Here is a 22,651-nt window from a genome sequence, read left to right as displayed (position 1 = left end):
ATGGAACTTCGATTCTAGTAGGGGGGAAATTAATATACTTAATCTCAGTTCCCTTCCACTAAAATAAAAATGAATGTTAAAAAGAAATGAGCACATAATGACCTAAACACACACACAACAACAAAAAGCAAAATAAAACAAAACAAAAAAAACCTGAATAGGAAATGACAACTAAATTTGGGCAACTAAATTAAGCAGATGGACAATTGCTGACTTAGCAGAGCAGAGAAAGCTGAAATCTACATGTTAACCAAATAAAGAAGTATACCAAGGTACTGAATGGAAGGCCTAGGAATTATAAATATGAGAAGCTGCTAAAGAAAGGGGACAAAAACAGGAGGAATAGTCAAAAGTCAACTCCCTACCCTCCTCTTACAGGCAACTATTTTTCCCCACAGATGAGGTTTATTCTCTACAAATACTAAACCAAAGAAGTGCCTCAATCTGAGGCATTAGTAGTAGTCAAGGGTGGAGATAAGGAACGAATCACATGGAAACAGGAGTGAAAGTCAGTCACCTTAACCTGCATGATCTCAAAACATTAAAATAAAATAAAGTTAATAACTATTCCCCATATTTTGAGACATCAGATTTGCTACATACGGTATTTATAATGGTTTCTATTCACCAAAAAGCTGTATTCATTACAAAAGAAAAAAAAAAGATTATGTTTAAGTTTACAAAGAAAGAAAGAAAAAGGAGAAAGAAGGGAAATTATATTAGAGGCGAGATGATCATCCTGTCAGGCATACTGTAGTAATTCAATGCAATTTTAAATAGTACACAAAATAATTATATAATTGTTTTAATATACATGAAAAAAATATAGTCTATTGCATCTGTAATTTCACAGTTTATATTGCCTAAAGGTAAGCTGAAAATAAAATATTAATACAGACACTTTGCAGAAATGGCAGCAGTATGTAAAAGTCTAAACTGTAAAGCACACTACTGCAGAGACAGTGACTAAAATGAGTGCTATAGTTAAAGCCGGAAAAACTAAAATTCTCTCAAAATCCAAGGATTTCTTCCAATCCAATTCTAGGAATACTTTAATAAAAGATACTTTAGGAAGCAAATGTTTTCTAGATGTATACTGACACAATGTAAGCTGGCTAGAGATGCTTCTTCAGAGACATTTTCACAAGGTAGGACATAAGACTAGGTAAAATTTATTCTTTGACCTGCAGCAATTTGAAGTTCTAAAAATAGACTAAGAGATTAGATGAAGAAATAAGAAAGAACTCAGATGAGGTAAAGAAGAAGAGAATTAGAACAAACATATATAATAAAAACAAACATATATAGAGCTTTTACTATGTATTAGGCATTGAGTTAGACAATCAAAATAGACAGTCTCTGCATAACTCCTTTTACAGATTAAAAATCTAATACTCAGAAGCTAAGAAACTTACTTGTGCCAGCTGGGGGAAGAGAAAAACTAAAGGGAGGGAAAATGTGGCCTAAGGGAAAAAAGTCTTCAATAACTATCTAAATATCACAATGTAATTACCAATATATATATATTTTAACATTTGAAAACTTTATAAAAATCCATAAAGTAAATGACTAAAGACTAATGGGTAAACAAATGGCCAATAAATCAGATTTACTTAACCCAGAAAAACTTTCAATTTGATATATTTATCATGTTTACTGAGGACTGAATTATTGTATATTGCTTGGTCAGTCAATGAAGTCATAGCAAAAAGAATGCCCAAAACTTCTTAATCCCATTTCCACATTTCAGTTGAACAAAGTCATTAAGCAGCCCAATAAAACAACAACAAACTTGTCATATACTTTTTACTTCTATGACTTGTGGCCTTAAAATGTCAAAGAATGTTTAGCAGTTAAACTTAAATTCTCTAAATTTCAAAACTCTTCCATATTTACATGATCATAAAAAGTAGTAGTTTTATGCAACTGAAGGAAGACTGCTATTCATGCTTTTAAAATGTGCTTTTAATTTTTCTGACTAGTAAAGGCTATAATAATGTCAATTGGAAAACAGAAGGCTGAGTGAGCATCTGAGGGTAAAAGGAATGTTTTCACAGGCATAGTTGGTAAATACCACTGGCTCTAGATGAACATTCTTCCCGAACTGGAAGCCAATCACAATTTAACTTTAAAAATCCTCTTGTTACACAGAGCAATGGGAGATCGTTATCTCAATTATCCCTTCACATAAAACTCAAGGACTGAACTAATACTTTCAACATTATCAACATCAATTTCTTTTTACTATTTTTAACTGAATCCATACCCAGAATTAAGATTTAGCTGAACAGTCAACAGGGTTAGATGTTAGCCCTGCAGTTTTGCGTACTAAAAAAGCTGATTTTTATACTTGATGAGAACAACTTTAATGTCATAGCAATCTTTAATTGTATTACAGCATAGCAATGTGAATAAGGCCAATATGATGGGAAGGAGTAATTCTACACAAACACATTAATGTATCTGCAATAAGTAAATCTCCTTGCATGTTGCAGTAAATGATCTTAAACAAAACAGAACTAGGTATCTGGGAAATGGACGAAGCATAGTCAGATGAAATAAATACGAATTTTTAAATAAAGCAAAATATTTTATTTTTGAAATTTAAAGTACTTTTTTCTTCACATTTAAATTTTTACTCTAAATGACTGAAAAATACAGTATACACCATAAACATAAACAGGCAACTCAGAAAAGAAGTAAAAACACCCAATAAGTGTAAACATGTACACTCTTAATAAAAGCAAATTACAATCAAAAAAGAGAATCGGTTAAAGAAATTACAGCACATAATTTGCATTTGAAGCTTTCCCTTACAAGCCTGAATCCTCGATCCCAGATTATAGTCTTCCATAACTTAGCTCAGTGTCTCAATGTATCTGCCTCATGGTATCTTAAATCAGATCTGGCCAGAAGATTAGGCTAGTTCATAACCAGGCTGAACTAGTAAAACAAAGACTCAAGTAACAATGAGAAAATTAAGAAGGAAAGGAATAGTCCTAAAACTCAAATCAAATCCCTCTGTCCTTTCTATAGTTGATTTCTGAACCATTTGTGAAACACTGGAAGGTACTGATACAATTAAAAGATATGCTATAAAAGAAAAGGAAGCAATTCAGTGTCATTTACCAATGAATGGATAGACAAGTGGTGTGTGTGTATACAAATATAATATTAATCAGCCTTAACAAGAAAATTCCAACACACGCTACCCACATGGATGAATCTTTAAAGATATTACCCTAAATGAAATAAGCCAGTAAAAAAAGAAAGGATGTAGTACAATTCCACTTCTATGAAGCACCTAAAGTAGTCTAATCCAAAGAGACATAAACTAGAATAGTGGTAGCTAGGCATAGGAGGCAGGAAGTTAATGTTGAATGCAGTTTCCGTTAGGTAAGAGGAAGAAGTGTCTACACAACAATGTAAATGTACTCAATGGCACTGAACTGTACACTTTAAGAATATGAAAATGGTAAATTTTATGTTATGTACATTTTACCACAATGAAAAAAAGGGGAAGAAGAGAAAAGATTAAAAATATTTAAGCTTACACTGGAAAGACCCTAAAAGACTTTCAACAGCATTTGTAGAATTTAAATATTTAACTTAGTAACACAAAGATATACATTGGCTAAATATACCTCATAATATAGACCCAATTTGATAAATGTGAGGATTTCAGCTGATTAAAGAAAGACTTTCAATTCAAGTCACTCTAAATCTTTATATGAAAAAGCTTTAGGTTTGTGATAATATAGAGACTTTTCAAAAGCTCTCTGGAAAGAGTTCAATCATAAATAAGAAAAATACAGACAATCATGCACTTCATTTTCCAACCTCTATATTAACCTGTTCCTAATGTGTGTTTATAAAGAATGCATATTCTGCAGCAAATCTTTTCATCAATCCTCATGTGAAAACCTTTGGCAGGGACACTGTGCATTCTTGGGAGAATTTAAATTAGTTTGTGAGGGACTGAAACCTAGCTTAAAAGCAAAGCATTGATTGGACTTGGGATTTGACAAAGAGCTTCTTTTCTAAAGAACTGAAAATTTTCTATCATGAATTTTCACATTTATGTTCTCCATCATTAATGAGGAAATAAAATATAAAATTGTAATTGATCTTTTAGTAGTTTTCTACACATTATTGTGCTAGCTTTTTCTGTCTACAACACCTTAGTATTTAAACCACATCTCTACTTTAAGCAAAAACTGACTAACTTAAATATTCCAACTGTAGAAAATCCTCTATAAATTGCATCATTTAAAAACCCTCAACTGATCTACTTTTGAAGAACAGAAGTTCTCTACTAAAAAGCAGGATTTTTTTTTAATTGGGGAAATTCAATTTCCTTAAATACTTTTCACTCAAATATATCAGTGCTTATTAAAAATAAATTCACCCTCTAAATTTCAAATTGTTATTTCTTAAAAGTATGATTGACAGATTATTTTTATTATAGACAACAGCCACCAATTTAATTCTACAACTTTCAGTTTATGCCAAAAAACTCAAGTTGCTCTAAATGATAAATTTGTGCAGTGTAACAAATTACAGAAAATCAAATACTACTGTTATAGTACTATCTGAATTATCAGATCAGCTTAATTCAAGTAGTGAAACATGTTAAAACAGCTTCTCTAAACCTGAGAAAATTAGATGAGAAGATTAAGAAAAATGAATTAACAGTTCTTAAAGGATAGGGGGAAATCCCAAAAATCCTTGTGATAATACTGGGAGAATATTCTGGTCCTATGACTCAGGAAAATACCCTGTTTCCCCGAAAATAAGACAGTATCTTATATTAATTTTTGCTCCCAAAGATGCACTAGGTCTTATTTTCAGGGGATGCCTTATTTTTCCATGAAGAAGAATACGGTACACATTTATTGTTAAAGGAAATTTATTACCTGTATACGGTACGGTAGTACGGTAGTTGTCAACACAAACCAGACAAACTGTGAATCCTACAGTATCAAGAATTTACTCATTTATTCAATGACAATCATGTCATCATCTTCTGGAACATCATCATAACAATCCAATTCCTGAATTTCCTGGTGAATTTCTTGTGAATCCATTTCTTTCAGAATCAGTGGACCAAATCTCTCATGTTTAGCAATAGCACTGTCTTTAAATGAGTACTTCTTGTCAAGGTAGCCTGCTCGCAGTGCATTTGCAATGCAACTGTCAGTGATTTTCTCCCATGAATTCTTCACCCAAGTCACAACTTCTTGCAGTTTAGGTTTCACAAAGTTTACGGTAAATTAATTTTCATTCTGAGACAGAGCCTGGAGGGGGGGGTGGGGGGGGGGCTTATTTTCGGGGAGATGCCTTATATTTCACTCAGAAGGAAACCTGTAAGTAGGTCTTATTTTCATAGGATGTCTTATTTTCGGGGAAACATGGTAGCATCCTTATTGGCACAACAAAATTGATTAGAATAATGAATGAAAGTCTACTCACAATAACAGCACCCACCATTTGCATAAATAATAGAGTTTGTTAAACATAATTATAATCTTAATTACAAATACTGTTCCACTAAAGCACCAGCAAAGTATGTGTATATAGAGGAAACAACATGGACTAGTCAATCCAATGATTATAGTATTACCAATTATCTAAACTAATAAAAGAGAAAGATGCAAATTGGCCATACCATCATGACGCCCAACAGCCAATCAGGAGTGAGTATGCAAATTAACCCAACAAAGATGGTGGGTTCATTTTCATATACAGGCGCCCAGCGGCCAGGATGCTTGCATTGTCACCATGGCAACGACTCAGGCGTTTTGTACCGCCCCAGCTGCTCCAGCCTCTGGGCAGTGTGGGAAAGCAGAAAGGCGGCTCTGGGCCAGAGCAAAGGCTATGCCGGGCAGCCAGGGTAAGGAAGGCCCATTCTGCACGAATCTTCATGCATCAGGCGTCTAGTAGCAACACAATGTGGAACTTGTAAAAGAGGGGATACACCCCCATTTAACAAAGTTTTACATCAATTCTAAAACAATGACTCAAAAGACAAGACCTCTTACCCTTCTGTGCAATAGCAATGTGTTTCTCCTTCCCATAATTCAACCCAGAAAGGCAGGCTCTGGGAGAGTTTGCTTCCAGCTTAACTTAGACAGCTAATTCTGGTAGTTCTTTACCACCTCCTGAGTTAACACTTGGGTGCTGGGGACTACCAACACTTAAATGCCCTTTCTTTTATTCAGTAACAATCAAGGAATCTTGCTACTGTACCCTAAGGGAAATACTGAGGAAGTAGAAGTACAAGGAAAATTGTATGAATAGACATCTGTTTTGAAATCTAGCTCTGACTACAAGATGAAGAATATTTTGGAAGCAGATAAATGAATTACGAACTACTACAGTGATCCAAGTGAGCAATATTGGGGCCAGAACTAGAGTAGTAATGATGAGGATGGGAGAGAAGCAAATAAATCTGAGCAATATCTAGAAACTAAAGTTGACAACATGTGATGAATAAATAGATGTAATATGGAGTTAAGGCAGAGATACAGGGAAGATATTCATGTAATTCTGAAATTCATATCAATTACTTAGAAAAACTAGATCATAATATAAGTGTGGGAACACAGAAACAATAGAGTTTAGCAGGGAAGGATTATAATTTTTAGGAGAAAAATGCAGAAATTTTCTGTAGGCAGTCTGACAGACAATTCTCAAGCTTAACTGAAAAATAGACACTGGAAATACAGATTCATAAATTAACAGTAATGACATCTACTTCAGGCCAATTAGCATAATAGGGACCAGATTAACCTTCTTGTCTGAGAGAAACAGATCTAATATACAAAGCAATGGTTCTTAGACAATGAACATAAGGCAGCAAACAATAATGACCCAAGAGATAGAAAACTTACTGAGCTCTACAATTATTGCCCAGAGAGCTTCCAGACTGCAAAACAGCGAAGAGCCCAGCAATCTCCCTAAATTGAAAAAAAAAATGGATGTGGAAATCCAGGAAGACCAAGGTAGCTAAAGTGTGCAGGGCAAGATTCTAAAGAGAGAACCAAAACCGGTTTGGCTCAGTGGATAGAGCGTCGGGCTGCGGACTCAGTCCCAGGTTCGATTCCAGTCAAGGGCATGTACCTTGGTTGCGGGCACATCCCCAGTAGGGGGTGTGCAAGAGGCAGCTGATCAATGATTCTCTCTCATCGATGTTTCTAACTCTCTATCCCTCTCTCTTCCTCTCTGTAAAAAATCAATAAAATATATATTTTTAAAAATTCTAAAGAGAGAGTTGCACAGAGATCTCCAGAGATGTGATAGGATCCTTTCTCTAGATTTAAACAAAGTATCAACAGTGCATGTACACGAGGAAGCACCCCAAAGCTGGGAAGAGAATCATTTGAAAGGATTACAGGAAATAAATGTAAACCAAGCTGATACAGGCAATACGACTGTACTCAATGAAGCCAGATTTTTAAAAGTCCATAATGTATAATAATATTTATATTAGAGGCCCGTGCACAGAGGGAGGGAGAGGGGGATGGAGGGACATAAAGGGGGGGAAGGGGAGGCCCTGAGCCCAGCCTGCACCCTCTTCTTCCAGGACCCTTTGGGGGATGCTTGACTGCCGGTTTAGGCCCGATCCCTGCGATAGGGCCTAAACCAGCAGTCAGACATCCCTCTCACAATCCTGGACTGCTGGCTCCTAATTGCTCACCTGTTTGCCTGCCTAGTGGCCTCTAACTGCCCCTCCCCCTGCCAGCCTGATCTCCCCTCACTACCTCTGCATGCCAGCCTGATTGCCCCTAACTGTGCCCCCTGCCAGCGTGGTTGCCCCTCACTGCCTCTGTGGGCTGGCCTGAACGCCCCTCACTGCCTCTGAGAGCCAGCCAGGTTGCCCCCAACTGCCCCCTCCCTGCCGAACTGGTTGCTCCTAACTGCCCCCCTACTGCTGGCCTGGTCACCACTTACTGCCCCCCCTGCCGGCCTGGTTGCCCCCAACTGACCCACTCTGCCAGTCTGGTCATCCTCAACTGTCCTCCCCATCAGCCTAGTCATTACTCACTGCTCCCACTGCTGGTCTAATCGCCCCCAACTGCCCCCCACTGACAGCCTGGTCACCCCCAACTGCACTCCGCCCCCCTGCCAGCCTGGCCACTGATAATTGCCCCCTCCCCCCGCCGGCCTAGTCACCTCTTACTCCCCCCCCACCCCACCAGTCTGGTCACCCCTAACAAACCCCCTTCCAGCCTAGTCGCCCCCAACTCCCGCCCCCCTCCAGCCTGGTCACCCCATGAAGCTGGCTGTTCAGTCGTTTGGTTGCCCCTCGCTAACCCCCCTGCTGCCTGGTTGCCCCCAACTGCCCCCTCTGCTGGCCCTGGTCACCCTTAACTGGCCCCCTCCTGCCAGCCTGGTCACCCCTCATAGCCCTCCCGCTGGCCTGGTCACCCCATGTAGCCACTGTTCAGTCGTTTAGTCTTCCCTCACTAATCCCCCTGCCAGCCTGGTGGTAGGCAGCTATCTTGTGAGGGTTAATTTGCATATTGCCTCTTTATTATATAGCATAAAATTCTAGAAAATGCCAAATAATCTATTGTGACAGAAAGATCAGTGGTTGACTTGAATGGGGGTGAAATAGCAAAGAAGTATAGATAAACTTTTGGGGTAATGGCTTTTTGATATCTTGATTGTAGTGATGGTTTAATGGGTGTATACATGTCAAACGGTATACTTCAAATTTATGCAGTTCATTGTATATCAATTACATTTCAATAAAATAAAATATAAGCATATACATGGAAACTGAGCCTATGGGAGTGGCTGAGATTGCTGAGCAATCATAGGTTCAGAAGAAGGCCTAGATCAGAACCATAAAGAGTACCAGCATTTAAAGAACTTAGCCCTGGCCGATGCTGCTCAGTGGATAGAGCACTGGGCTGTGCACCAAAAGGTCACAGGTTCGATTCTTGACTCAATTCCTATGTATAGGAGGCAACTAATTTCTCCCCTCCTTCTTCCCTTCCACTCCAAAAATCAATGGAAAAAATATCCTCACATGAGGCTTAACAATAAATAAATAAATAAATAAATAAATAAATAAATAAATAAGTTAAGTAAATAAGTTATAAAGCAAAAAGTTTGTGAAAGTGTCCAAGAACGAGAGGAGAAACCTGGAGAGTATGGTATCACTAATGCAAAGGACAAAGTTTCCAAAGAAAGAGCCATGTAAGATAAGGCCTAAAAAAGCTCAATGTACAAAGGGGCAGGCAATATGTTGTAGGACAAAGAGTACCAAGACAAATAGTCATTCTTTATCCATAACTTGTGTCATTTTTAACCAGAAAAACTAAAATACAATTAAATTTCTATTTTAGATTTGACAGCTGAGAAAAACCATCAATCCTACCTTAGCTGCCAATAGATTCTGCATCAGGCATTGGCACCCTTCTAAATAATAAGTTATATTCAACATAAATGATAATATTAGTAATTAATTGTCCTTAATTGAGTCTTTAAAGGAAATTAAGTCAGGATCAAGCTAAGACTTGTTTATACACATACTCATTAACCATGAGGAAAACTCCAATTTGGAGGTCTATCTTCCCATCTAAATTTAATAGAAAACTAAATACTTGAAATTCTTCCAGTTTATTTTTTTTATGAGTAAGAGTGTTATTTATGTTCTCTCTACCAGCCAACCAAACAACAAAAATTTTTCCGTTAGAATAAAAATGTGCTTATATACAGATGTACATCATCAGTACACATAAGATGCAAATTAAATTTAGTAAAGAATCTTCAAAACAAATGCAGACTTATCTGTTATATAACACTAAATTTCCAAAATAATATTAAGTTATCCTTCAAAATACCAAAAAGCACTTATGTTTAATTACTTCTTTTAAATGTTTATTCAGATTCAACTAAATATTCCAATTTTTTAAAATATTATGAAATAGATTATATTTGTTAAGTTTCTACTCACACATTATTTTTTAAATATCTAAACTAAAGCTAAAAATCTTGTAATATTTTATAGCAAGGGCATTTTAGATATTGGATAAAGTAAGCTAATATAGAAGGCTAAATACAGCCATGCATATTCACCAATATACAAGCTTCATTTGTTCTTGTCATTAAAAATCTGCCCTCCATATTAATATTTGGAGTATTTGTTCTAAATCTGTGAAATATGTTGTTGGTAATTCAATAGGGACTACACTGAATCTATAGATTGCTTTGGATAGAATGGACATTTTAATGATGTTAATTCTACCAATCCATAAAAACAGTATATTTTCTCATTTGTTTATACCTCCCTCTGTCTCTCTTTTTTTTTTTTTAACATCTTACAGTTTTTTTGTTTGTGTTTTTTTTTTTTTAATCAATCTTTATTGTTCATATTATTACAAAGGTTCCTCATTTCTTCCCCCCTCCATCAGGTTCCCACCCCACCCTCCGCCCCCTCCCCATCCCCCATTGTCCTTATCCATAGGTGCAGTTTATGTTCAGTCTCTTCCTCCCTCCCTTTCCCCGATAGTAAATCCCTTTTCAGATAGTAAATCAGTTACTTAGCATTTTCTCATATCAATAATACCTCCACATGCCCAATGATACATTTCACACAAAAGACATTTCCAAATAGGTCAACCAGCCTCATCCAGGCCCCACCCAAGGCACTCACAGATCAACACCCCAGCCCTATACTAACTCAACACATCCAGATCTAAACCTTCATCACTTGATTCAGCAGACCCTCAAGTTCCCACAAAAGTTTCCAGCCATGTCTGAGAGGCAGCCGTGGGGCAGGGGCAGGCGAGGAGCGAGCTGTTCCAGGCCTGGCTGCTCCGGGCCTGGCCTCTGTTGCTCTGGTTCGTTCCACAACCAGCTGCTCCGGGTCTGGTCACTGCCGCTCCCAACCTAGTTGCTCTGGACTTGGCTGCTGCTGCTCGGGGCCTGGCCGCACCCAACCCGGCTGCTCTGGGCCCGGCTGCTCCGGGCCCGGCCGCTCTGGACCTGGTCGCTCCCAGCCTGGCAGCCGCTGCTCCGGGCCTGGCCACACCCGACCCGGCTGTTCCGGGCCTGGCTGCTCTCAGCCTGGCGACCGCTGCTTTAAGCCTGGCCACACCAGACCCAGCTGCTCCGAGCCTGGCCGCTCCCAACCTGGCAGCTGCTGCTCCGGGCCTGGCCGCTCTCAGCCTGGCAACCGCTGCTTTAAGCCTGGCCACACCAGACCCGGCTGCTCCGAGCCTGGCTGCTCCCAACCTGGCAGCCGCTGCTCCGGGCCTGGTCACACCAGACCCGGCTGCTCCGGGCCTGGCTGCTCTCAGCCTGGCAACCGCTGCTTTAAGCCTGGCCACACCAGACCCGGCTGCTCCGAGCCTGGCCGCTCCCAACCTGGCAGCCGCTGCTCCGGGCCTGGTCACACCAGACCCGGCTGCTCCGGGCCTGGCCGCTCCCAGCCTGGCAGCTGCTGCTCCGGGCCTGGCCGCACCCGACCCGGCTGCTCTGGGCCCGGCTGCCCCGGGGCCCGGCCGCTCCCAGCCTGGATGCTCCGGGCTTGGCTACTGCTGTTCTGGGCCTGGCTGCTCCCAACCCGGCTGCTCTGGGCCCAGCTTCTCCGGGCCCGGCCACTCCGGGTCTGGGTGTTCCTGGACTGGCCACCCTGGGCTTGGCTGCCTCCGCCTCAGGCCTGGCTGCCACTGCCCCAGGTCTGGCTGCTCCAGTGCTGGCTGTTGTTGCTCTGGTTCTGGCTGCTGCTGCTCTGGGGCCTGGCTGTTGTTGATCCGGGCCCGGTTGCTACTGCCTTGTGCCTGGGCACTCTAGGCCTGGCCGCAGCTGTTCCAACATTCTGTCCTTTTTTTTTTTTAAACGCATATATGTTGCAATGTTGGCTGGTGAGTTGAGTTCTGACTTAGTCTTTGATTTTTCAAGATCTTCTTTGTATTCTTTCTTAAGTAATTTTACTATCTTTTGCTCTCACTTGATTTCTTCACATTGAGAACTTCTTTGGTTTCTTCCTCCTTGTCCTGGGAGCTCAGCAGCTTGGCCTGTGGCACCCCTTTGTTCTCCGCGGGCTCCAGCGCTGCTCCAGCCTGTTGCCGGGGTCGGCACCGCCCAGGAAGCAGCCCAAGGCCTTGGCTCCGTTGCCCGCGCTCAGAGGTCGAAGGCTCAGGGGCACCCCCCCCCCCCCTGGGGGCCCCGTCACCCGGCTCCCTGCCGGCGCCCGGCTGGCCGGTGTCCAGCAGGGGCTACTGCTCCCTGTCACATTCCTCCAGTCTGGAGCTTTTTTTTTTCTCTTTCCCGCTAGGGGAGTCTAAGATCAGAGTCAACAGACTGTCCTCTGCGCACAGTGGGCGTGACTCTGGGGGCTCCGCTTTTCGCCACTCCCCTGGGATTCCGCCTCACAGCCCCGTCTCCCCCTGCTCGAGCCTGGGTCCCCAGGGTCTGGTCCAGGACTGGGGTTCAGAGCAGTCAAAACTGGGGCCCAACACGGCGGGGGCTCCCGTTTCCTTCCCTCCAGGGCAATCCCGCATCAGAGTCAACATTCCTTCCCTTGCAAGCAATGTGCGCAACTCCGGGGGCTCGGCCTTTCGCCGCTCTCCCAGGACTCCACCTCACAGCCCCGTCTCCCTCTACTTGAGCCTGGGTCCCCAGGGATTGGCCCAGAACTGGGGTTCAGAGCAGTCCGGACTGAGGCTCAGTGCCGCCGGAGGCCCTGTTCCTTCCGGCTAGGGTAATCCAGCGTCAGAGTCAACATTCAGTCCTCTGCGCGCAATGTGCGCGCAACTCTGGGGGCCCTGCTTTTCGTTGCTCACCTGGGATTCCACCTCACAGCCCCGTCTCCCCCTGCTGGAGCCTGGGTCCCCAGGGTCTGGCCCATAACTTGGGGCTCAGCGCTGCTGGTTCGGGGGTTCAGCCCAGGCTGGGGGTTTTATTTCCTTCCTGCTAAGGAACGCCGGGCAGCACCCAGCCCTCTTCTCCTCTCCGGCTGCGACCTCTCCGCGAGCGTGCGTGCAAACACGCAGCATGTCTCCGTACCTTAGGCTTTTTTTCAGCTCCTCTGATTTTCCTTCTGGTTTTCTCTTTCCTTCTTGTTGTAGAATTTTCAGTCAGCCGACTACCTGTAGCTCTGGGCGATGTCCACTCTACATTTTAGTTGTATTCCATTGAAATTGTGTGCTGCTGCAGTTAGGTGTCTACCCGAGCAGCCATCTTGGATTCTCCCAACATCTTACAGTTTTTCTGAGTGCAAGTCTTTTACCGCCTTAGATAAGTTTATTCCTAGGTATCTTTTTCTTTTTTTGCTATGGTAAATTTGATTGTTTGTTTAGTTTCTCTTTCTGAAAGCTCATTACTGGTGTATAAAAATGGCATCGATGCCCTACCGGTTTGGCTCAGTGGATAGAGTGTCAGCCTGCGGACTGAAGGGTCCCCGGTTGGATTTCAGTCAAGGGCATGTACCTTGGTTGCAAGCATATCCCCAGTAAGGGGTGTGCAGGAGGCAGCTGATCGAAGTTTCTATCTCATCGATGTTTCTAACTATTCTTCTCCCTTCCTCTCTGTAATAAATAAAATATGTATAAAAAGTAAAAATTAAAAAATTAAAAAATGGTATTGATTTCTGGATGTTAATTTTGTATCCTGCTACATTGCTGAATTCCTTTATTAAATCTAGAAGGTTTTTGGTGGAGTCTTTAGGGTTTTCTATGTACAATATCACATCATCTACGAATAATGAGAGTTTTACTTCCTCCTTTCCGATTTGGATGCCTTTCATTTCTTCTTCTTGTCTGATCACTCTGTCTAGCACTTCTAGTACTGTCAAACAGGAAAGGGCATCCTTATCTTGTTCCTGTTCTTGGTGGAAATGGTTTTAGTTTCTACCCATTAAGTATGATATTGGCTGTAGAGTTGTCATATATGCCTGAATTATGTTAGGGTATGGTCCCTTTATTCCCACTTTGCTTAGAGTTTTTATCAAAAACTAGGGGTCCGGTACATGAATTTATGCACCTTAAAACGAACTATGGGATACAAGGCTGCGGTTGGCACAGATGTGGGTCTCAGGCCATCCTCCCTGCCCCCACCTGGCCCCTTATGCTGCAGCCCCCTGGTTCCCTCTCTGCCAGCAGGTCCTCTCCCACCAAAGCCACTCCGATGCGCTGACAGCACTAGCCCTACTCACAGCTCCTTACGATACGGAGCAACTGGGGCAGGCATCAGCTGTGGGTGCAAGTGGGACTGGCACCATCAGTAGGTATGAGCAGCGGCTGCTGCCCAATGGCCCCTCAGGTGCAGGAGGAGGTAGAGAAGCCCTCAAGGGCAATAGAGGCTGTCAGCCGCCACTCGCACCCACTGATGGCACCAAGGGATCAGAACTGGCACCAGGTGCTGGTAGTGGATGCAAACAGTGGGCAGGACCACAGTGCACGTGAGCACCAGAGGCTCACCCGGATGACAGCAATTGGCACCCCGCCTTGGTCTGGTGCCCCAGCTCACATGCTCCATTATCCTGCCGAGGCCAACACCCGCCATGTTCCACGCTCTGCCATCTGCTGCCAACACCCACCATGTTTCACGTGCACCCCCATGTTTCACATATTATAATCAGCACATGTCATAGTGACCAGTTCAGCTGTTCTGCCATTTGGTCTATTTGCATATTAGGGTTTTATTTATATATATATATATATATATATATATATATATGTGTGTGTGTGTGTGTGTGTGTGTGTGTGTGTGTATATATATATATATATATACACACACATACACAAACACACACATATACATATATGCTTTTACTGCATCTATTGATATGATCAAGTGATTTTTGTCCTTCAATTTGTTTATGTGATGTACCATGTTTATTGTTTTGATTTGTGAATATTGTACCAGCCTTGCATCCCTGGAATATTCTGACTAGGTCATGGTGTTTATATGGAACCAAAAAAGACCATGAATAGCTGCAGCAATCTTGAAAATGAAGAACAAAGTTAGAGAGATCACAATACTAGACATCAAGTTATATTACAAAGTTACTATAATCAGAACACCCTGGTACTGGCACAAGAACAGACATACTATAATCAATGGAACAGAACAGAGACCCCAGAAATTGACCCAAGCCATTACACTTAATATTTGACAAAGGAGACAAGAATATATATTGGAGTCAAGACAGTCTCTTCAATAAATGGTGTTGGGAAAATTGGAAAGATACATGCAAAAAAAAAAAAAAAAGAAAAAAAAAAAAGAAACTAGACCAACTTATACCATAAACCAAAATAAACTAAAAATGAGAAAAGACTTATATGAAAGACAAGAAATCATAAAAATCCTACAAGAAACCATACGCAGCAAAATCTTAGATATCTCTTATAGCAATATGCTATGGATTCATCTCCTACGGCAAAGGAAACTGAGAAAATAACAAATGAAACTATATCAAAATAAAAAGCTTCTGCATAGCAAAAGAAACCATCAACAAAACAAAAATGGAACCCATTGTATGGGAGAACATATTTGACAATGATACATCTGATAAAAGGTTAATATCCAAAATACATAAGGAACTTATGGAACTTAAAAGAAAGACAAAAGACGTAAATAGACACTACTCCAAAGTGGACACATGAATGCAGATGGCCAAGAGACATATGAAAAAATCCTCAAAGTCACTGATCATCAGAGAGATGCAAATTAAAACAATGAGGTATCACCTCATAGCTGTCAGAACGGTTAAAATCAATAAATCAACAAATAACAAATGCTGGTGAGGATGTGGAGAAAAAGGAACCCTAGTACACTGCTCGTGGGAAGGCAGACATGCAAAACAGTATGTAGTTTCTTCAAAAAAGTAAATATGCTTTAAAAATATTCAGTTATTGCCCTAGCTGGTTTGGCTCAGTGGATAGAGCCCATTGGCCTGCGAACTGAAGGGTCCCCAGTTCAATTCTGATCAAGGGCACATGCCTGGGATTGCAGGCTTGATCCCCAGTAGAGGGCATGCAGGAAGCAGCCAATCAATGATTCCCCCTCACTATTGATGTTTCTGTCTCTTTCTCCCTCTCTCTTTCTCTCTTAAATCAATAAAAAATATATTTTAAAAAATAAGTAAATATGAACTACTATTTGACCCAGAGATTCCACTTCTAGGCCTATATCCTAAGAAACCTGTAACAACAATAAAAAAGAATGTATGCACTCTGTGTCCATAGCAGTTGAATTTACAATAGCTAAGATCTGGAAATAGCCCAAGTGTCCATCAGTAGATGAGTGGATAAAAAAAGCTGTGGTACATTCATACCATGGAATACTATGCAGCAATAAAAAGGAAAAGTCTCTCATCCATTGAGATACCAGGGAGGGACCTGGAGAGTATTATGCTAAGTAAAAAAAAAAAAAAAAAAAAAAAAAAAACAGAGAAAGACAAGTATCAAATGAACTCACTCATATGTGGAATCTAATGAACAAAATGAACTGTTGAACAAAATAGTTCCAAAGACACAGAAGCATGGAAACTCAGAGGGAAGGTGGGGGAGGGTGGGAAGAGGTCAACTAAAGAACTTGTATGCATAACCATGAACATAGACAACAGGGTAGTGGAGGCCTGAGGTGGGGGACGGGAGTGGGCTAGAAAGGGTCAATGGGAGAAAAAAGGGGACTTAAGTAATAAATTCAGCAATAAAGATTTTTAAAAATAAAAATACTGCACTCATCTTAGGGGCCTCATATCCATTACATTTTCATATTATAGTAGTAATACATAACTGGAGAAAGCCCAGCAGTTCACATATTGTCCAGACAAACCAATTCCTATATAAGACTAAAATAAATCCCATCTGACAATTATGCATATTTTTATCTACAATCACTCAGAATATTCATTGCATTCTTATACTTGTATATCATAAGAGGAAGATAAGGTATCATAGCTTGAGACTAGACATTAATTTAAAACTTATCAATGATCAAGACAGAATATCAAAAGTTTTAAGAAATCATTTTCTGTGATATTTAAAAAGGATTTTGCCTGTGACCCATCCTGTTTCCACAGGTCAGACCAAGGGACCCCACTGGTAAACAAATTCATGCACCAGGCCTCTAGTACTTTTATAATAATCTATATCAAGGACTCTCAAGCTCTAGAATGCACCCAACATGACCAGAGAAACTGACGAAGTAGTAAGTCAGAGGGGAAGCCCAAGATTTTGCACTTCTAACAAGGTCCTAGATGATAACACTGCTAAAGCCAGAACCACTCTGCTCAATACTTACCCGTTTTGTTAAAATCTATCACCTAGCACAATGCCTGATATGTCACCATCTCTGAATATTTACTGAATAAAGACCACTGAAAAACATGGAATGTACACAGAACACAATTGAATATGGGTAAGGGAGGGGCACTAAAAGGAGAAATAAAAGTACAAAAACATAAAACAAAAACACAATATAAATTTACTAGAAATGCCCAGGTCAAGTGAGGAGAGAATGTGATATGAATATACTGCCATTAAATATCTATCATGCTAATTATCATCGGTAACTCATGAAATATCTATGAGGGCAACACGACATTAAGCAGTTACATTTATTCAACCAATCCAGATTGCTATTCTCTACATTTTACAGATAAGTAAACTAGTCTATAAGTGTTAATATCAATTGCCTTTTAAGTCACATAGAGCTAGGTTTGAATCCTAGTTTTCCTACCACACCTCCTAGTAGAATGACCTTCAGCAAATATTTTAGCCTTTTAACCTCTTGCTTAACTATTACTCTTTCTGGTAAGTCAGTTTTTTTGTTATAGTTGTTTTATTTCGTTTATTTTTAACCTACTATTTAATGAGTACTGTGTGTGCTAAGTAACATGGTAGTCAAGGACATTTAAGGTGAAAATTCAATGAATACAATAGAGCATGGATCTGAATTCAGAGAAAGCCAATTTATTCATTTATAAGATAATAAGAATACCAACCACAATGGTCTTAGAAGAGTGACTAGCAATAAAACCTAACTTCTATGATCATTACCATCATTATTACTACTGCCTTCCCCTCCTGGCCTGATCACCCCTAACTGCCTCTGCCTGGGCCTAACCACCATAGCTTTGTCCTGAAGGTCTCCTGGAAGGTGTCCTGGTCTAATTAACATATTACCCTTTTATTAGTATAGATAATTTAACAAAAATAAGTCCAACTACAAAACATATGCAAAACACACATTCCAGGAAAAGTACTGTGCATTGGAAGTTATGAAATTGTTAACTGGAACAGTAGCTCATGTCTCTGTCTCTTTGGGCTGCTGTAACAAAATACCACAGACTACGTGGCTTATAAGCAACAAGAATTTATTTCTCACAGTTCTGGAAGAAGTCCAAGATCAAGGCACTGACAGATTGGGTATCTGGTGAGAGCCCAGTTCCTGGTTCACTGATGAGAAGTCTCTGCTCTCACCTGGTGGAAAAGGTAAGGGTGCTCACAGGGACCTTTTTAATGAGGGCACTGATCTCATTTCTTAGAGGTCCACCTTCAGGACCTAATTACCTCCCAAAGATCCCCCCACCAAATATCAACACATTAGGGATCAGGTTTCAACATTGACTCTATAGCAGCTTATAATAAAGTAGTCCATTTTATGTTCCAAACAAAACATTGCCATTAAAAATAACTAGACCTAGTGAAAAAGTTAGAATTATTTACCTACTTTTCACAAATAATTATTTTCGTAAGAAATATACAAAGCAAATTTCTTTAAAATTAAAGACCGAAGACCACTATTTTAACTAGTGACCCCTTTTTTTGTTTTGCTTTGTTAATCCTCACACAAGGATATTTCTTCCACTGATTCTTAAGAGAGAGTGAAAGTGAGGAGGGGAGACAGAGAGAAAAACATCAATGTAAGCTTCTCCCACACATCTAACCAGGGCCAAGTATCAAACCTGCAACCAAGGTACAAACCCTTGACCAAAATCAAACCCAGGACCCCTCAGTCCACAGGCTAATGCTCTATCCACTGAGCCAAACTGGCTAGGGTACTAGTGACACCCACCCCACCCCCACCCCCCACCCCCAGTTTTCATTGCTCAAAAGGATTTGGTGATTTTTTAAAAAGGAGACGCCGCCCTGGCCAGTCTGGCTCAGTTGATTGAGCATAGTCCCCAGCATCAAAATGTCCCTGGTTGGATTCCGGGCGGGATAGGGCACATTCCCAGTTTCCAGCTAGATCCCCAGCAGGAAGAGTGTAGAAGGTAGCTGATCAGTATTTCTCTCTCAACCATGTTTCTCTCTCCCTTCCTCTCCCTCTAAATCCAATAAGAACATTTCTAAAAAGGAGAATCAGAATGATCCTCTTCTTTCACTATGCCTCTGCAAAGCCCTACCTCAATTAAAAAAAAAAAAAGAAAAGTAAATTAGGCAATAATTTTTTTTTAAAAGTTGGCCTACCAGGTTTGGCTCAATGGATAGAGCATTAGCCTGCAAACTGAAGGGTCTGGGTTCAATTTGGTCAAGGGCACATGCCTGGATTGCAGGCTCAAACCCTCGAAGGGACCTGCAGGAGGCAGCTGATCAATAATTCCTATCATTGCTGTTTCAATCTCTCCTTCTCCCTTCTTCTCTCTGAAATCAATAAAAATCCTATCTAATAAAGAGAATATGCTAATTAACCATCACTCCATAACAAAGATGGCTGCCAAGTTCCCATAAGGAGCCTTAAGGAGCAATCAGCAGGGACCTGAGGCTAGCCCTCCTTCGCTCCATGGGGCTTGACAGGAGATCTCAGGCCGTGTCCCCCACCTGGAAGGGTTTGACAGGGGACCTCAGGCAGTGCCACCTACCTGGCAGGGCTTGACAGGGGACCTCAAGGTGTGCTTCCTGTCCTGGTGCTGGGCTAGGGGACTTCAGGCTGCTCTCCCTGCCCCAGCGCCAGGCCATGGAACTTCAGGCCGTGCCCCCAACCAGGTGGGGCTTGACAGACTTCAGGTCACTCCTCCCACCCCAGCACCAGGCCGGGGGACCTCAGTCCGAACCCCCAGCCCAATGGGGGTTGACATGGAACCTCAGGCCACAGCCCCCACCCCAGCATCGGACCAGGAGAGCTGAGGCTGCAACCTCCCTGCCTGGCTGGGCTTGACAGGGATCCTCAGGCAGTGCCTGCCACACAGTGGGGCTTGATGGGGACCTGAGTCTGAACACCCACCCCATGCCCAGCGGGACTTGACAGGAGACCTGAGGCTATGGCCCCCTCCTGGTGCTGGGCTGGGAGACCTGAGACTGCACTCCCCCCCCCCCCCCCCCCCCCCCCGCCTGGCGGGGCTTGACAGGGGATCTCAGGCCGTGTCTGACACCTGAAAGGGCTTGACAGAGGACCTCAAGGCACGCCCCCCTGCCCCGGTCTGGGCTGGGAGACCTCAGACCATGCCCCCCCATCCTGGAGCTGGGCCAGGGGACCTGAGGCTAGGCCAATGAGGGATCTAGCCCAATGAGGCAGGTGAGGGGGTGAGGGGTGGGCTTGGGTCTGAGTTTCACACAATTTTGAGATGCATGTGGGTGGATGGGGACTTGACTCTGGATCCCGTGGTGCACCCCAGACCCTTACAAGGAAGGTTTTCATATACATTTTACTAATTTTCTTTCACCTCTGACACTTCTATTATAGAGAAAGGGCAAATAGCAATATTAAACTATTTCCTCTATTTAATTCCCTTTTAATGTGCACAAATTTCATGCACCAAGCCACTAAAATATATACTATTTAAAAAGCTGTTCTATCTTAAAGTCTTCTCTAAATTTTGGCCCTTATGTCAAGCCATGGTATTATATTAACTATCATAAACTACAATTATCCAAGTTTTACACTAAATCTATATTTACTGGAACATGCCCTGGAAGTATATTTTTGTTTATATTTTTAAATCAATGGCATTAAACTTGGTAATATATTGCTTTTTGAAAATTAATGGTTTTAACTGTAGCATTAAAAAGGGAAGTCTCCTAAAATGTGATACCAAATAATTTTAAGATCACAGTGAACATTTTTTTTCCTTTTTTTTTTAATAAGTTTTTATTTATCATATTATTACAAATGTTCCTTTTCCCCCCCCCACCATTGCTCTTCTCCACCAGGTTCCCACCCCACCCTCTGCCCTTTCCCCTCTCCCCATTGTCCTCATCCATAGGTGCACAGTTTATGTTCAGTCTCTTCCCACGCCCCCCTCTCCCCTTTTCCCCAAGAATCGTCAGTTCACTCCCCTTCCATACCTCTGATTCTATTATATTCAACAGTTAATATTGTTCATCAGATTTTTTTAATTTCCTTGGTTTTTAGATTCACTTGTTGATAATTACGTATTTGTTGTTCATAATTTTTATCTTTGTTTACTTTCTCTTCTGAAAGAACCCCCTTCAGCAATTCATATAATTCTGGTTTGGTGGTGATGAACTCCTTTAGCTTTTTTTTATTAGTGAAGCTCTTTATCTGGCCTTCGATTCTGAGTGATAGCTTTGCTGGGTAGATTATTTTTGGCGGTAGGTTCTTGCTATTCATCACCTTGAATATTTCTTGCCATTCCCTTCTGGCCTGCATGGTTTCTGTTGAGAAGTCAGCTGACAATCGTATAGGTGCTCCTTTATAAGTTACTACCTTCTTTGCTCTTGCTTCTTTTAATATTCTCTCTTTGTTTTTTGCTCTTGGAATTTTAATAACGATGTGTCTCGGTGTGGTCCTCTTTAGATTCCTTTTGTTTGGAGTTCTGTGCGCTTCCTGGACTTGTAAGTCTAATTCTTTCCCCAGGTGGGGGAAGTTTTCTGTCACTATTTCTTTCGGTATGTTTTCGATATCTTGCTCTCTCTCATCTTCTGGGACCCCCATAATTCTGATGTTGGTTCGCTTGAAGTTGTCCCAGAGGTTTCTTACATTATCTTCAATTTTCTGGATTCTCTTGCCTTCTAGCTTCTGTGGAGGAGTGTCTTCTGGCTCTTTATGTTCCAAATCTTTGACTTGATTCTTGCGATCTTCCCTTCTGTTTTTAGGACTCTGTAAAATATTTTTTATTTCAGACAATGTATTCTTTATTTCTTGTTGATCCCTTATCATTTCTTGTTGACTCCTTATTAATTCTAGTTGATCTCTTTTCATATCCTCATAGGCCTTATCCATCTTTTCTAGGAAATTCTTGAAAAACCTTATAAGCGTAGATTTGAACTCTATATCCAGACGCTTTTTGTCCTCCATTTCTTTCGTTTGTGATCTATTTTGTTGTCGCATTTCACAGTTACAGATGGGACGGGGTTTCAGGGTGGAGCCTGCAGCTTTGGCTTCCGTCAGCCCTGCCCTATGCGGGTCCTTCAGTGCTCGCTGCCGCCGCCTCTGAGAGAAAGGTGCCCTCGATTTTCGCCTGCTGCTAAACAGTCTATGCTCTCCCACAATGAGCCCGGTATTGGGGTTCAGTTCAGTTGGAAGTGGAGTTGGAGGTGGCGTTCACAGCAGTCTGGAGCCCCAGTCTCCTTCCCGTCAGGGCAATCCCGTGGCACAGCCGACCGTCCCTTCTCTGGGGGCAGTGTGCGCGCCTCTGGGACCCGGGACCTCCTTTCTCCGCTACCCCGGGGATCCACTTTACAGCCCAGCTCCCTATGGCTGAGCCTGAGTCCCCGGGGTCTGG

At 41.8% G+C, this 22,651-nt stretch overlaps 1 protein-coding gene and 1 long non-coding RNA gene across 3 annotated transcripts in view; both read right to left on the bottom strand.

The window, feature by feature from the left end:
* PAWR (pro-apoptotic WT1 regulator) overlaps positions 1–22,651 on the bottom strand; it is a 124,304-nt gene that overhangs the window by 71,013 nt on the left and 30,640 nt on the right. The gene's annotated exons all lie outside the window — the stretch shown is intronic.
* On the bottom strand, positions 8,423–14,615 carry LOC311620660. Its single transcript, XR_014794727.1, has 4 exons — positions 12,042–14,615; positions 11,248–12,005; positions 10,677–11,079; positions 8,423–9,863 (listed from the first exon to the last, which is right to left on the bottom strand). It is a non-coding gene; the product is annotated as an uncharacterized lncRNA (long non-coding RNA).

This window comes from Pipistrellus hanaki, assembly GCF_964339955.1.
Source record: "Pipistrellus hanaki genome assembly, chromosome: 3".
NCBI classification, from domain to species: Eukaryota; Metazoa; Chordata; class Mammalia; order Chiroptera; family Vespertilionidae; genus Pipistrellus; species Pipistrellus hanaki.
Note: the sequence above shows the minus strand (reverse complement) of the source record. Positions and strands in the feature narration are given on the sequence as shown.